The 15,026-nt window shown below is 34.3% G+C and overlaps 1 pseudogene; it reads left to right on the top strand.

Annotated features, from left to right (window-relative positions):
• The first annotated feature begins 9,086 nt into the window (after positions 1-9,086).
• LOC113704510 (cyclin-B2-2-like) lies at positions 9,087-10,014 on the top strand (annotated as a pseudogene).
• Positions 10,015-15,026: the final 5,012 nt, after the last annotated feature.

Below are 15,026 nucleotides of genomic sequence, written 5' to 3'. Positions count from 1 at the left end.
TCATGATGACAAAATATCTCGAACCAATAAATGCTCTTCATGGAGGAGTGAGTGAAGACTTAAGGTCATTACTTGTATGTTTGGCACCATCTAAAATTCATGGAAGACCGTACCTCGTGTGCTCAAAAATTACTCTATCTACGAGGGTTATCAGGATTATACAGAGGACGAAGCATTGAAACGAGCCACAAGATTATATCCTCCGTGAATAAACAGGGCAACGTCTAGCCAAAGACATTAAAAAAAGGCGCTTTTTGGGAGGCAACCCAAGGCCTCCATTTTTTGTTATAGTTCTCTTTCATTTTTCGTTGATTTTGGGTTGTTTTGTTTCATTGCAAGTGTTGGGCAGAAGACTCTGCCTTATAAGGCATGGTCACGCCTTACAGCAACCCTAGTCGACTCTGGGGACACAGACTTGGATTTACAAGGCATGCCCGCGCCCTATAAGTGATGCTCTTGAACACCGTAGAAATGCTTGGGCAGAAGACTCTACCTTAAAAGGCGCGGTCACGCTTTACAACAACGCTGCCAGTCCCTGACACCTCCTCTATCATGGTGTTTTGCTGCAGTTTTATTCATTTAGGGAAGTTTTTTGCTCCCTTCACTTGACTTCCACTTTTCGTTCTTACATTGAGGACAATGTAGACTTTAGGTGTGGGGGGGAGTAGTCTAACTTTTCCTTCTTACTGCTTTTCTTTCTTCCCAAAAGAAAAAAAAAACCTTTACCATGCCTTTTGGACTTTTATGGTTAGCCCTGATAAGCAATGGCTAGATTTTCAAATTTAACTATTGTTACGGTTTTAGATGATAATATGTTAAGTATGATATGGTAAAATTTTAGGATGACTCTTTGGTAAATATTTGAGATTTTGTGACTCTTGCCATTTCTCTTGGTTAACTTTTCTTGGCATTGTAAATATTTTTCTGACATTTTTGTGTGAACTGGTTCAATTATTAATCTTAGTTCTCCATGTTAAGGAAATGAAGCAGGCTTGCATGGTTTTAATTTTACATGGGTGTTTATTTATGAATAATATTCGGCTATACTCCGCTGGTTATCATTGACTAGTAATTGGGGGTCTTCACCTAAAGTGTCGATTTTCGCGTCAAAAAGCAGCGATAATTATGAGTATGTGGTCTTTAAGCGGTTAAAGTTGAGTAACCGGGCTCCTTCATTGGAGAGATGTCGGAGTTCGCGTCAAAAGACTTGAATGGCTCAAGACTAAGCACTTCCTTCAAGAAGGAGGGAAGAAAAAAAAAGAGGAAAAAGAAACAAAAAAAATGAGAAAAATGAGAAAAATGAAAAAAAAAAAAAAAAAAGGTATACGAGCATGAAAGTTTGTGAATAATTGTATTGCCTGCAGATCCATGAGTCTTTATGTTGAGATTTTGCTTAATAGTTGGACCGATTATTTTAAAAAAAAATGTTGGTTGGATATTTTCTATTCTTAGATTAGTTAGTCTGGATTTGAAAGTCGTTGGTTTTAAAAGTTAGTTGGAGAGTTATCTCGTAAAATTTGTCATCAGTACTTGACAGTTATCTAAATGATACATTGGCAATAGTTGCTTTGATTAATAGCCATTGTTTTGAATTCGACTGCTGCAAAAATGTTTGCTCGCTTGGGTGTGTATTTAAAGTTTGAAATGCTTGAGGACAAGCATTGTCTTGGTGTGGGGGAATTTGATAGGGATATAATTATGCAGTTTATTTGTGGTTATTTGGTCTTAATTTTGGCAGTTTATTAGGCAAAGTATTGGATTTCTGCTCAGATTTGGTATTTGTGTTATTTGCAGGCGAAGTGGTGTTAAAAGTGACAAAAAGAGACAAATTCCAGAAGACTAGGCATTATAAGGCGTGCCCACGCCAGACAAGGTAGAGTTGCGTGAAAAAGACGGACCGCGGGTCCTATCCCTTGGACTACCACCTTTCTTTGGAAACAAATTCTGAACTTACGTGGGATTAGGAAGCCTTTTGAATGAAGACTTTTGGCAGCAACACTATAAATAAAAAGACAGCAATAGACTAGGGCATCTTCGTCTTGGACTTAGTCTCTTTGTTTTCTTTCTTTTTCCTTTTGAACGCAAGTAGTGAGTGGCGGCCGATGCTTTTTACTACTCCCTCAATCAACAAAAACTCCATGAAAACTCCGAATTGCTTCATGATTATGCGGCAAGGCTAGTTCTTTTATCTAGTTGAGGAGTAAATCAAGGATCGGGGCACCATAACTGTGAGATCGTTTTAATTGTTTATTTTTAATTTATATGTTCATGGGTATTTGATTATTCTCTATTTTTCCCTGAGTTATTATTGTTTAGATTTATTGGATAATTAGGCCTGTTATTCGAGTGTCTAAATAATTGATAGCCAATTAGGATGTTGGCGCGTCGCCTTTAAGCATCTTGATTAGTGGCAAACGAGACAATTTCACCGCCTCGCAAGCGGTCTAATTTGGATCGTGGGGATAATTAATCTAGCCTAAATAAACCCGCATGTGTGTTTGTCATCTAGAATTGGGTCTTTCTAATGTCTAATGCTGTAGCTACATTAAATCCTGTGAGCGTTTCTGGGGTTGTCTAGTCACAAGAGGGTAGTTTATGAGCGTCTCTTGACTACCATAAAAGTAAGGAAAGATTGGTGGTTGGGCGCGTCGCTTGACCACTATAACCAGTTTATTCGTGAGTATATGAATTGTCCCTTGTATCTGTGATCAATTGTGTGCTTCGGTGCCAAGATTAATTCCTTGACTAGGTTGTTTTAATTAATTGTTATTTGTGTAATTTGGTTCCCGCTATCTTACTCAACTTTGAATTTCAGTTTTTATTTCTTTTTAATTAGTTGGTACTATTGCTAAAATTCCCCCCATTTTCCTGTGTGATAAATCTACCGGTTCCCTGAGGAGACGACCCTACTCACCACTATACTCATTCAGTTTTGGTAGTAGGTCTAATATAAATTTTATTTTTGGTGGTTTGACACCCACCACCCGTACACCAAATATAACAATACGGGTAATACTCAAGTATGCCAAATCCAGTGTAATAACCAATAAACACTACCCATGGTTCGTCAATCTCCTCGACCAAATCCTTGCTGGCTCGATTCGACCAACTAGGCAATGGGGTTTGAGATCCCAAGCACTTCGTACAGTCAGTGGGATGATATATCCAAACAAGTTTCAAGTCATGCACATTTATATTATTTCACTTGTAAACAGTGTCAAATTAGAGTAAATGCAATAAAGTACACACTCGCCCAACCAAAATCAAGTCAAGCGAGTTTAACAATTTAATAGCAATCAACCATGTAATCAAGATAGCATTTCACGTATTCAACAATCTCGCCAAGATCACATTTCAATCAAGCTACAAGTCCTAACATGCAGTTGGAACACACATCAACTTATCATGATCTTGTCTTGTCACTCACCGGTTCTCTCTCTTGGCCACTCTCAAATCCTACTATCATATATAGTATAGCAAGAATCCATCAACTCCAAGCCACTATAAGTGAGAAACTTGAAGCTTTAAACTTCCCCTTCGACAATACACACATTCATCGATTTTTAACTCCCAATATAGCTTCCAAAATCACAAGGTTTCTTGTTCAAAGCAAGTGGGAAACCCATATACGATAGCTCAATACTTCAAGCATAATATGGAGAAAAAATATGGTGATTATAGTCACGAATTTTGAAGAAAACGGGTCAAGACTCTCAAGGTTCAAAACTAGAAATTACCAACAATAAAAGTGTTTGGGGAAAGCTCATTTTCTTCCTCTCAAACCTCTTTGTTTTAGCTCAAATCCAACATATATATGAAGATCATGGTTCTATCAAGTGACTCAAGCAAAAGTATGTCAAAATCAACCTAAACTTAAAACTCAAACTCCCCTTCTCTCACTCGACCAATAAGGAAAAATTTTCAGCAACTTGCTCCCAATTCCTTTCATCTAGACCTCCACCTTTCACCCTTATTTCCATGGGAAATACACGAGTTCAGAACTAACATGTAATTAGGTGTATAACATATATTTTTGGCAAAGAAATCCATCAAAATTTCACATATATATACTCTAATCTAGGCTATATACTTTATGCACCAAAGCTGAAAATTTACAATATAACTTGAGAAGACATAAAATCCTCCGTAAAAGTCATTCTCGAATTCTCAATTATGAATCTTAATGTACCAAATTCTCAATTGTTGAGTTAGGGTATGTTGTTTGGTAGAATTGCAAGATACAACTAATGAATAGTGTTGAAGTGTTCTTTCGGCTAGGTAAAAAAGACATAACCTGTAGGAGCATAAAATTTTTGTGACTGGATTTACCGCAGAAGTGCAACATTAGTTCTTATATTTCTTTTCGTTCTTTCTTGTTAAAGGATGCTAATTCAGTTTAGAAAGCCATTTTGATGCCCCATACCTTCGGGAGGGCAGGACAGACTTACCTTCTGGAGTATAGGCCAGAAGCTGAATTTTCTAGTAAGAGTGGAAACTGAGGCTGTGAATCTTGTCCCCTGGAAGTTCCAAGTTTGAAGAGCGGCTCTTAGTATGGTTTGATGGGAAACATTTTGTCACCAACCCTCAGTATTCTTGATTGTTTTACAAAGATTCAAAACACCTGGATCTTATTGGCTCAAATTGCATCCAGAGAGATCCAATTGAACAATTTCTTCTATGCATCTTTCAGTAATACTTCACTGTCAATTTATATCATCCACATAATGAAAACTCAGGATGCAAATGCAATCAATTAGGGGAGAAGGAAAACTTAGCCCACTCCGATTGACAACTAGGGCCAAAATTAAGTTAAGCTAATAGAAGCCTTTGATCCTTTTGTACACAATATCTGAAGCCCACTAACCTCTTATGTTGTTATTAGTTTAACTGGAGACTCCAAGCATCATAAGGAGAAAGGGGGGAAGATGATCGATAACTTGAGAATTGAATTAGGTCTTACGGTCACCCGATTAATGTTTTGACCATATAAGTTTGGTCTTAGGAACCATTAACCTCAATTAGCAAACTAAAAAGCAATAAAGTTGGCTAAGCCCATTCTGCCACTTAATATTTCACCAGAATTTTGGGCTACTAAACACAATCTGAAGTTCATTAACCATATTCGCAGTTCTAATATTACAATGTCTGTAGGTCACTTCGATTTTCTTGATTTTGCAAGTTCAGGAGCGCGGGGGCCTTAAGATATCATAAACGCTTAGCATGCAGATGGTGGTTGACACTTGAAGCCTAGGTTTTGTATTCCTTATCCTTTTAAGGTTTGTAAATTAAAACGGGGAGATTTTGAGTACATTAAGAGATTATTCATAATCGTAAAGCCAAACAAGAGAGAATTAACACTAATCAGACCCTATATATCATAAACAAGAAATATTTTGGTTTTACGAATACGATTACGACAATCCCATCGAGTTTTAATCGTAGTACTACAAGAGCTTGGGGATTTTTATTTTGGATCCGCCAGTTTTATACATATATAGTCGTGCTTGCTTAATTAAATTTTCCTTTTCTCTGCTAATGATATTTTATTTTGTTCGTATCAAATGATTGTCTTCTTAAACTAAATACAGTGCATGCTATTTTTTTATTTTTATTTTGCCTTTCGACGTTGTCTGAACTTCATGCTTGACTGATGAACATTCTATCACGAATACTGAAAACAAGAAACCAATTTGAGTTCTATATTGTAAAATTCATTGTTGGAGAATGATTTTCTTTCAGAGTAAATTAAAGTAAATATTAGAGTCTAATGTAGTTGCACTTCTTTTGCAATTAATTATTATACCTGCTGGATCTTTGATTGAATTCATTTTAGAGAAAAAACGACAAAAGAAGTTCCTTACATATTGTCTTTGTAGTTATTTAGTCCTCCACTTTCAAAATGATGCAATTTAGTCCCTCACACAAGCAAATGGCACCATTGTAACCCCAAAGCCCATTTCGGAGAACTTGTTGGCTTGAAAATGTCAAGTGATCCCCAAATGATTGGTAATAATTTGTCCAACAATTCGTTAATTCTCTTTCAACTTCATTTCAGAGGAGCAAGTAGCATATTAGAACTTTGAGATGGACGCTTAGTTGAAGGCTTGAAGCTTGATTGAGAGGTTTGCAACTCTTATCAATTCTTTATGCACATAGGCACTGACGGCTACAACATAAAACTGCGCCTGGTTTGCAGTGTTTACAAACCGCATGCAGATTATTAAAACACACAAGATCCGTTTGGATAGCTTACTATTTACATAAATTTATTTGATCGTATCATAAACTTATCTTTTAACTATCTTTATATATTACATATATCACATTAAAAAAGTGATACAATTTTTTTGCTACAATATTTTTTTACAAGTATCTTTTTATCTTAGATACACTGTTACTTGTTATTTATTACCAAGTTGGTAACTAAGTTCCACATGGCAACAAAAATATATTATTATAAGGGACCAATCGCCATGGATGTACATGGCCACAAGCAAAGCTAATCTTGCCACTACTATTCTAAGCTAACTTTTACTGTTAACACTTTATTAACATCTAGTTAGGACAGAAAAGTATGGAAATCTTGTGCCTAATCTTCTTTCTTTGTCATTATATTTGGGAGAAAGAAAGCAAAAGCGATTGGTTTATTAGGATATGATTTTTCATCCATTCTGAAACCATCCAAATCCCAGGTATCTGAACCTGCTATTCCTCCAATTGTTTCAAACTAGTATAATCTTAATTAATGCAAGTTGATAGGCTTTTAATATATAAACGGTCCCTTTCCCAAGATTCAAGCTCCAATAATCCAGCGTATTATGAGCTGGTAAAATATGACAGCACAAAATGGGGAGTCCTAAGCCAAAATTCGTAGTAAAACAATTGATTAATTTTATGTATTTGACCATTTATGGGCACTCACAACATAAAACATGTAACATGGAAAATTTCTCGAACCCTTTTTTCCTTCTCATCATTGAGGATTGGTGGCATCTAAATCCTGGTCTAAATTGCTAGTTTTGTAGAAAATATTTTTTGGATTTCTTTTTTTGAAAATAATCTTTATTGCGTTTCTTGACCACCTTTTCTTCTTACAAATATCACATCTCAAAAAAGTACTACAGTATTTCTTTCTCACAAAACTCTCAGAAAACACAATTCAAATAGTCCCGAACTTTGCTTAATTGTGGAGTCCCGAGCAATATGTTGCGAGGATTCTACGTCCAGCTCTCCTCTGTGCATGTTAGTAGAAAAGTAATGGTGATTAAGATTTACTAGTAGGAGCCTCTATCAATGATATCTGATCTAACCATATTTAACTATTATTTCCGATGATTTGAAATGATATTATGGTAGAGATATTCAGTTACTCAAAGAATGGTCATGGAGGTATGATGAAACTATTTCATTTTATGCTTATATGTTAAATGTACATTGTAGCGGCATCTCAAATGCTCACACATGCATTGTAGTGCAATAGGGTAGAAGTTCAAACTGCCATTACAAACGTTGTTGTGAAATCACTATAACAAAAATGGCTTTTCCTGACATGCCTATAGGGACACTTGCTGGTTTATGTCATTATAGTACTTCTATTATGACACTTATTATCAACTCAATAATATATACTTTAATTTTTTTATTTTATTTGATATAAGAATAATAATGTGCCTTTAGACTACCTATTATGACACTTGATAAAATGTGAGATATACCAAAAAAAGAAGGAAAGGCACAAAACGATATCGTAGTGAATTGGCGGAATATTCATTTGCTCAAAACTTTCATTTTGCCGGCCAAAACACTTGGTCAAATTTTGCTTCTTCTTATCTCTCTCACAAGAAACACTGGCAGAGAAAGAAGCCGAAAAGAGGAAGGGCAATAGTAGGAGGATTCCACCCATCCAAATACATTTTCGACCCCATGTCATTTTCCCTCTGTTATGCCAAAGGCTCAAACCGCTACTAAAAAGTATTGCATCAAGTACAGTCCATCTGTTGTTCGACAAGTTTCTGCTTTCTCTGAGTTTCCAAGTGTAAAGAGAGGTTAGTACACTTCATTCTAGTCTCTACCAATTCCTTCTCTAGTTCCTCAATCTAGTGCAGAGATAGCGAGCAATGGTGAACACTGAAACACGTCACGGAAAATCCAAAGAGAAAGAGCACCATAAACGTTTTTATGTTACTTACTGTACGTTTTAACTCATTTTCCTTTTAACTCATTCTTCAAGTTGTTCCCTTTTTTCCTGAGATTTTATTGGACATTATTACTTATTCTTGAAGTTATGTACTGTATTGTGTTGAATTGGGAGGGTTAAGTTTTAAAGTTTGCCCTAAATTGATTACATTTGAGATTAGTCCCATCTATTTGAGATTGAAATGAATGTAGTAATAGTTTATGATTTGAGTGCACTTGTTGTTCAGCTTTATTCCTCTCGATTGTCTACTTGATTCGTGTGACTATTTTGTTATAGATTTGTTGCCCATAACCTGTTCAATAAAATGTCAAGTAGACAACCGAGAAACTGGTGGCCACAAACTAAGCGAGCGATCTTTCTAGGACAGGATTTGTTATTTATTCCCATATGATATGATTCCGGCAAGAAGAAAAAAATATACTCCTTAAATGGGAAATAGTCATTACTCAGTCCCAAAACACGGCCACCACCCCTGGACCAATTTGGCCACCAATCTAATTAACGAATGACTTGGCTTTTTATTAAAAAAACACTAAGAGTCAACCTCAACTACTTCCATTGCTTGTCATCCATTAGTTGGCTCTGTTCTTTCTTTCTTTCTTTCTTTCTAGATTGGTTCGAAATTTCGAGTGCCTAAATTCGCAAAAGAGAGAGGGGGGATGTGATTTTCCAGTTTGTGAGGCTACGATACGGCTTCTTGGAGGTATGACCCGGTGCAAGAGTCCCTATAAATACTGGTGGAGCAAGTGTCCACCTCCACAAACTTTGAGGCTCTCTTCACATAAATCTAGTGACACAAGCAAGAGAGAGTACCAAATCGGATTTGGAAGTGAATTCAAATAGGGGCGATCTGAAGTTCAAGAACACAGCAAAGGGCAGGCAAGTTTAATATCATACTACTCGTTGTTGCAGTTCTAGCTGCTGCATTGTAGTGCTCAGTAGCACAAAGAACACATGTGGTTGTTGGTTCATTGGGCTGGACATTCCCACCTGGCAGCGCCGTCGCCTACACCACCTGGGCTTCCACCCAGACTTTCACCTAGAGGTAATAATTTCACATTACTTTGGCATTCTTACAAATTCTAAACTGTTAGAAGTAAGAAAAAGGTTGCAGCTAACACTGTACTTCTGAATGTACAGGTGCATTACAAGTTTGAACTGATGGATGAGACCTTGTATTTAACTGTCAATGTAATAGATAGGTTCTTAACAACAGTCTCTGTGGTGCGCAAGAAACTTCAACTTGTTGGAGTGACAGCAATGCTTCTGGCTTGCAAGTATGAAGAAGTTTCTGTTCCTGTCGTTGAAGACCTCATATTGATTTCTGACATGGCTTACTCCAGAAATGACGTGCTTGAGATGGTAGGTTTGTTATGGCATCTATTGTCTATGAGTTGATCTTTGATATATGATGGTTTCCTTTGTCATATAACTAAAATTGAACTGTGGCTCGCTGCAAGAGAGCTTAATGATCAATACCTTGTAGTTTAATCTTTCAGTGCCTACTCCTTATGTCTTCATGAGGCGCTTTCTTAAAGCTGCTCAATCTAATAAAAAGGTATTGTTTCGTATTTAGTGTATGTGAATTTTTTGCATTATCTTGATCTGCCTAAGGCAATAATCTTCTAGTGACTAGTTGGAGCTTCTGTCCTTCTTTTGTTGAGCTGTGTCTTGTCGAGTATGAAATGCTTAGGTTCCCCCCATCTCTCTTAGCAGCAGCAGCAATCTTTACTGCACAATGCTCTATCAATGGGTTCAAGAAGTGGACTAAGACATGCGAGAGGCACACAAACTACACTGAAGATCAGCTTTTGTAAGTGGTTCCTTATGTTTTTCACACATTAATGAATTTTTTCATAAAAGGTAGTGGTAGCTTTTGTATTATGTATACTTTATTAAAAATTTATTGTGAAGTTATGTTCATTTTCTTGTTCCTAACTATGTTTCAGGAAAGGTTTGTTTTGCCTATGGACTGGAAGCTTGGAAAGTTTGGAAGCTACTGCAAGTTCTTTCTACTTTTTAGGGAAGAGAATCTTTTAGTTTGTGCGCAAGAGAATCTTTCAAGTTTGTACTTGTTACGGATTTGCAATGTTAGTACTTATTACTGACTTTTAGTTCAACAAATTATATTTGAGCATTGACTTTTGCTTTCAGATTACTATATGCATTCTGTTCTTTGGGATAATTTTACAAGTCCTTTGGGTTGCTGGTTGACAGAATATATAGCAGGGAGCACTACCTGCAGGTTGCTTCAATATAAAAAAAAAAAGAAAAAAAAAACTTCTGGCAATTAAAAGTGTCAGCATAGAATTCAATATCCTAATGTTGTACTATAGCTATCCTGACACTTTTGATTATCAAGAAAAGGAAATTTTGTTGGCAGATGGGATGCTATAACAGTATAGTTTTCCTGACACATTTGAATACTACGAGCCTATCCCCACATTAGAAGGGACAACACTCGTCCGAGAAGTGAGGAAAGGCAAAGTGTCAGGTTAGATTATTTATACTGACACCTTTAAATACCGTTAAAGGTCATTTTTGTTGTAGTGAATAAACCAAATATACACCTATAAAGGAAATGTAAGTGCTTAATTAATCTGGGAAAATTCAGTTTTGTCTCCTAATTTTATTTTGGAAAAGTATTTCACAACGTCCCTCATATTTTGTAAAATAACTTTTTTTCTCTCACTTTTAAAAGTGCAATTTTACCTTCCTTTCAAATTCACATTCGTCAAATTTGGTTCCTACCTAAGTTTATGATTAGTTTCTAACTAAAATCTACCACGTGCCTTGCGCGTGGTCATTTTTTATGGGCAAAGTTATCAAATTAAATTTATATAATCCGATCAATAATCCCTCAGATTTCAAAATAAATTTTTTCATCTTTCATTGATAATGTATATGAATAGCTTTTTTTTTAAACCCATATATATCTATTTAATTTAATCTGGACAGTATGAATAACATGTAGTACATCTATATTTGATTTCACCTATAACTATAATTAACTTGTTCATGTGAAATTAAATAGAAATATATTACATGCTATTTGTACCATTCAGGTGAAATCAAATAGATATACATGTATTTTCAAAAATAAGAAAAAACTATTCATATACATGATCAATAAGGGATGAAAATTTTTAATTTGTAATATGTGAGAGACGAAAAAAATCATTTTATGAAATGTGAAAGACTACAGCTCAGATTATACGAAATGTGATTTGATAATTAGTTTGGGAAATTAAACTTGGTAAATGTTCCGTAATTTATGAATAAAAGGGAAGTGAAACTATTTTTTCAAAATTTTCACTTTGGTCCCTAGATTTTAAAAATGTATATTTTGACCCTAAGAACTTTTATTTTCTCACTTTAATCCCTAAGATTCGTTGTTACCTTTGTCATTGGAATTGTCCTCAGCTCTTCAATCCTTTATTTGTGTTTGGAGTATTAGTTTACTATTTGTTTGGTGACTTTAGGGAGTTTTTTTTATTCATTAATTCATTTTTTATCTCTACTAATTAAATATCTAATAAATTGGTACTTTGACCCTTTTGTTGAATTTTGAGCATAGATAATTCTGCATTCCCTCATCCAAGTCATCATTTCAAAAGGGAAGTATTCTTATCACCTTTTAAATTCTAATTATGTGTTCTTACGTGTTCTTATATACTCCTATATGTGTATATGCTTCATGTGTTTCTTTTGCTATTTCTTTATCTACTTAAATCATTTATTTATTTAATTTAAGTTTTATTATCATTTGGAAGGTACTTGAATACCTCAAAATATAATAGATAGGTTATATTTTCTTTTCTTAGAAAAGTTGTAAATATGTTTATTTTCTTTTTAAATGTAATAGATAGTTTGATAGGCCTATTTTCTTTTCTTTTTTCCCCCCTTTAGATTGCACCTAGATCCCCCAATATAATAGATATGTTTTGTATGCTTTTATGTGACTTATGTGCTTATGTGTTTTGCATGCTTTCTTATGACTTTGCATTTAATACTATACTTAGGTATTATGTGCTCTTATATGTTTATTTTTTTTAATTCATGCTTTATTTCTTTATTATAATTATATAAATGATGAATGCGTGATGTCAACACACCAGTCTAATGCTAGTTGTGGTATTTTTCTCCGCTTCCTTGCGAGTTCAATGCTAGTGAGGACTTGTAAAATTGAACTAATTCAATACTAGTGAGAACTTATAGAATTGGATTGGTCCAATGCTAGACTCTTAGCCCCTTTAGATTCATGCATCATGTGTCGTCCATGTCATTTTCATGCATATTTTCTATTTTTAGACTTTTCTGACTCGCATGTTATTTTACTCTATTTTATATTCTTATCCATATGTGTTTAAACCATTTTAATTATAATTGCATCCTTTTTGGGAATTAGAATATTAAATATCACATTTGTTTGTTTAAATTAGAAAGTTCATCCTTGGAGTATGGAAATAGATGGTTATGACTCATTAGCCTTAACACCCATTAATTCTCTACAAAAAGAAAAATTGAGTCATGAATTTTAGTGCTTCGTACCCATAATGTTGCATCCATCTTTCTTTGGCCAGTTATACCTATATATACAAGTTTTAATTTTCTTTTTTTCGAATCTCATCTTTGCATACTCATGACTCGTTCAAGAGATTATTATTGGGTTCCCAATTAATGTGCTGGTACCAATTAGACCTTAAAGGGATATTTTGCCCCCTCCCAATGCCTCTCTTATATTTAGATTTGTATCCATATAAGAATATCTAAATGTGATAACTTTAAAGGTTAGCTTAGAAAAACTTTGACTAAACCTCATAAATAATTTAGACTAGATTCAAAGGGTGTCTTAGGTTTGACCCAATCAAATATTTGTCTTCTCTTTCTTTAATCATGACTCTCAAACCTTTTTCTCTTATTTTCAAATACCAGAAGTCATTTAAAAAGTGTTTTTCTTCTTTTACCTTTCAAATTATTTTTTTATGGTAACTGGGTCTACCTAAATTCAATATCAAGTGACGACTCTTTTTTTCGCAAAACTAATTTAGACTAGATTTAAAGGGTGTCTTAGGTTTGACCCAATCAAATATTTATTTTCTCTTTCTTCAATCATGACTCTTAAACCTTTTTCTCTTATTTTCAAATACCAGAAGTCATTTAAAAAGGTTTTTCCTTCTTTTACCTTTTCAAATTATTTTTTATGGTAACTGGGTATACCTAAATTAAATATAGAGTGAGGACTCTTTTTCCGCAAAACTATTTTTGTACTATATTTTGGGCCAAATCTTCATATTTTCAAAGTCCTATTTTAGGCTATTTTCTTTTTTTTAAAATAAAAAAATCCAGTTTTTCACAACATCACTTTTCATTTCTGAAAAATGGGCACGACACCACGTATAAATATTGATAATAGTTCACATACCATTGATCTTATTTTGCCTATAAATAGGGGTCATCTAACCTCTCTTATAACCTTTGGAGGAGTTAAGTGAATGAAAGACTAATTCTCTCTACTTCTTGTCTACTTTTCTCTACTCTAATTTCTTCAACATTTCATGATTTCGTTGGTATATAACTCACAATATAAACTACTACACTAAATATATATTAGTATTAGTTTCTCAACATGTTTATATAAACCCATCTCAATATATATTAGTATTAGTATTAGTTTCTCGTTGCGTGTTTTTGTGTAGCTATTTATGTATGTTTTTTAGTGTTTTAGTCATTTTTAATTCAAATTTTGCGTTATGTGGTTAAAGTGAGAAAAATTGAATTTCTATAGAACAAAGTGGTAGGAATTTGTGAGGACCCGAAAAATATCTTTATTTTATTTTATTTTATTTTTCCGAATACATTTTCTTTACCTTACTTTATTGCTTTAATTTCCTAGATATTTTATAAGTGAGTCAAGTTTTTAAATCATTTTTCTTGTATGAGTTAGTGCATGTTAAATTCGTAGTGTATTATGAAAGTAGGACCCACTAATGTGATATGTGCGATAAATTTTTGAAGATTAAGAGGAGTTTTATACAAAGGGATATTATTTTATAAGGTGCTAAAGGATAATTAGATGTTAGATAGATATTTTAGCCTTTGGAAGACAAAGAGATGAGAATTAACCTTGAAGCGCCAAGTGTTACACAAGCCATGGTTCTTTGACTTTGACTAAGACTTGGCCAAAAATCCTATCACCTTTCCCTTTCCTTTTGGCCAACTTTTGAGTGAAGAAAAGAGAGTAAAACTTTCATCTTCAACCACCAAATCTTGTTTGAATCCTTGAATTTTCACCATAATCTTGCAAACTACTCCATAAAAGGTGACTTTTAGGAAGGATTAAAGGCTTTAGTAGAGAGGTTTCGTAGAAAGAAGCACTTGATTTCCATTTCTTCTTAGGGTTTCAAGGTAACTATGGCAAGAAACCATTTTTACTTTTTTTACTTGCATATTAGTGGTTTTAGAGTTTGATTTTGGTAGTTTACATGGAAAATTTCATAGATTAAGTGGTGATTCAAAAATTTCAGCTTTGATGGTGAAATTTCAGCCTTGACATGATGGTTTGAGTTTGGCTCTGATCTAGTAGTTTTGCCATGTGAATTTTCTAACTTTTATATGTTATTTTAGCTTGTTTATGGAAAATTTCAGCTTGTAGTTGAAAATTTCAGCATAGAGTTTCAAATTTCAGCTTTGTTGTGGTTGATTTTTGAGCTATAAATTAGCTATTTGGGATGGTTTTGTAGCCTTAAACAAGTGCACTTTATAGCCTATGACTTGTGGTTGTGATTGAAGTTGGAGTGAGATGAAATAGGTGTTGAGTTTGGATGGA

The sequence above is a fragment of the Coffea arabica genome, chromosome 8e, assembly GCF_036785885.1.
Source record: "Coffea arabica cultivar ET-39 chromosome 8e, Coffea Arabica ET-39 HiFi, whole genome shotgun sequence".
In the NCBI taxonomy this organism is placed as follows: domain Eukaryota; kingdom Viridiplantae; phylum Streptophyta; class Magnoliopsida; order Gentianales; family Rubiaceae; genus Coffea; species Coffea arabica.
The sequence above is the reverse complement of the archived record's forward strand: the minus strand, read 5'-3'. Positions and strand labels throughout refer to the sequence as shown.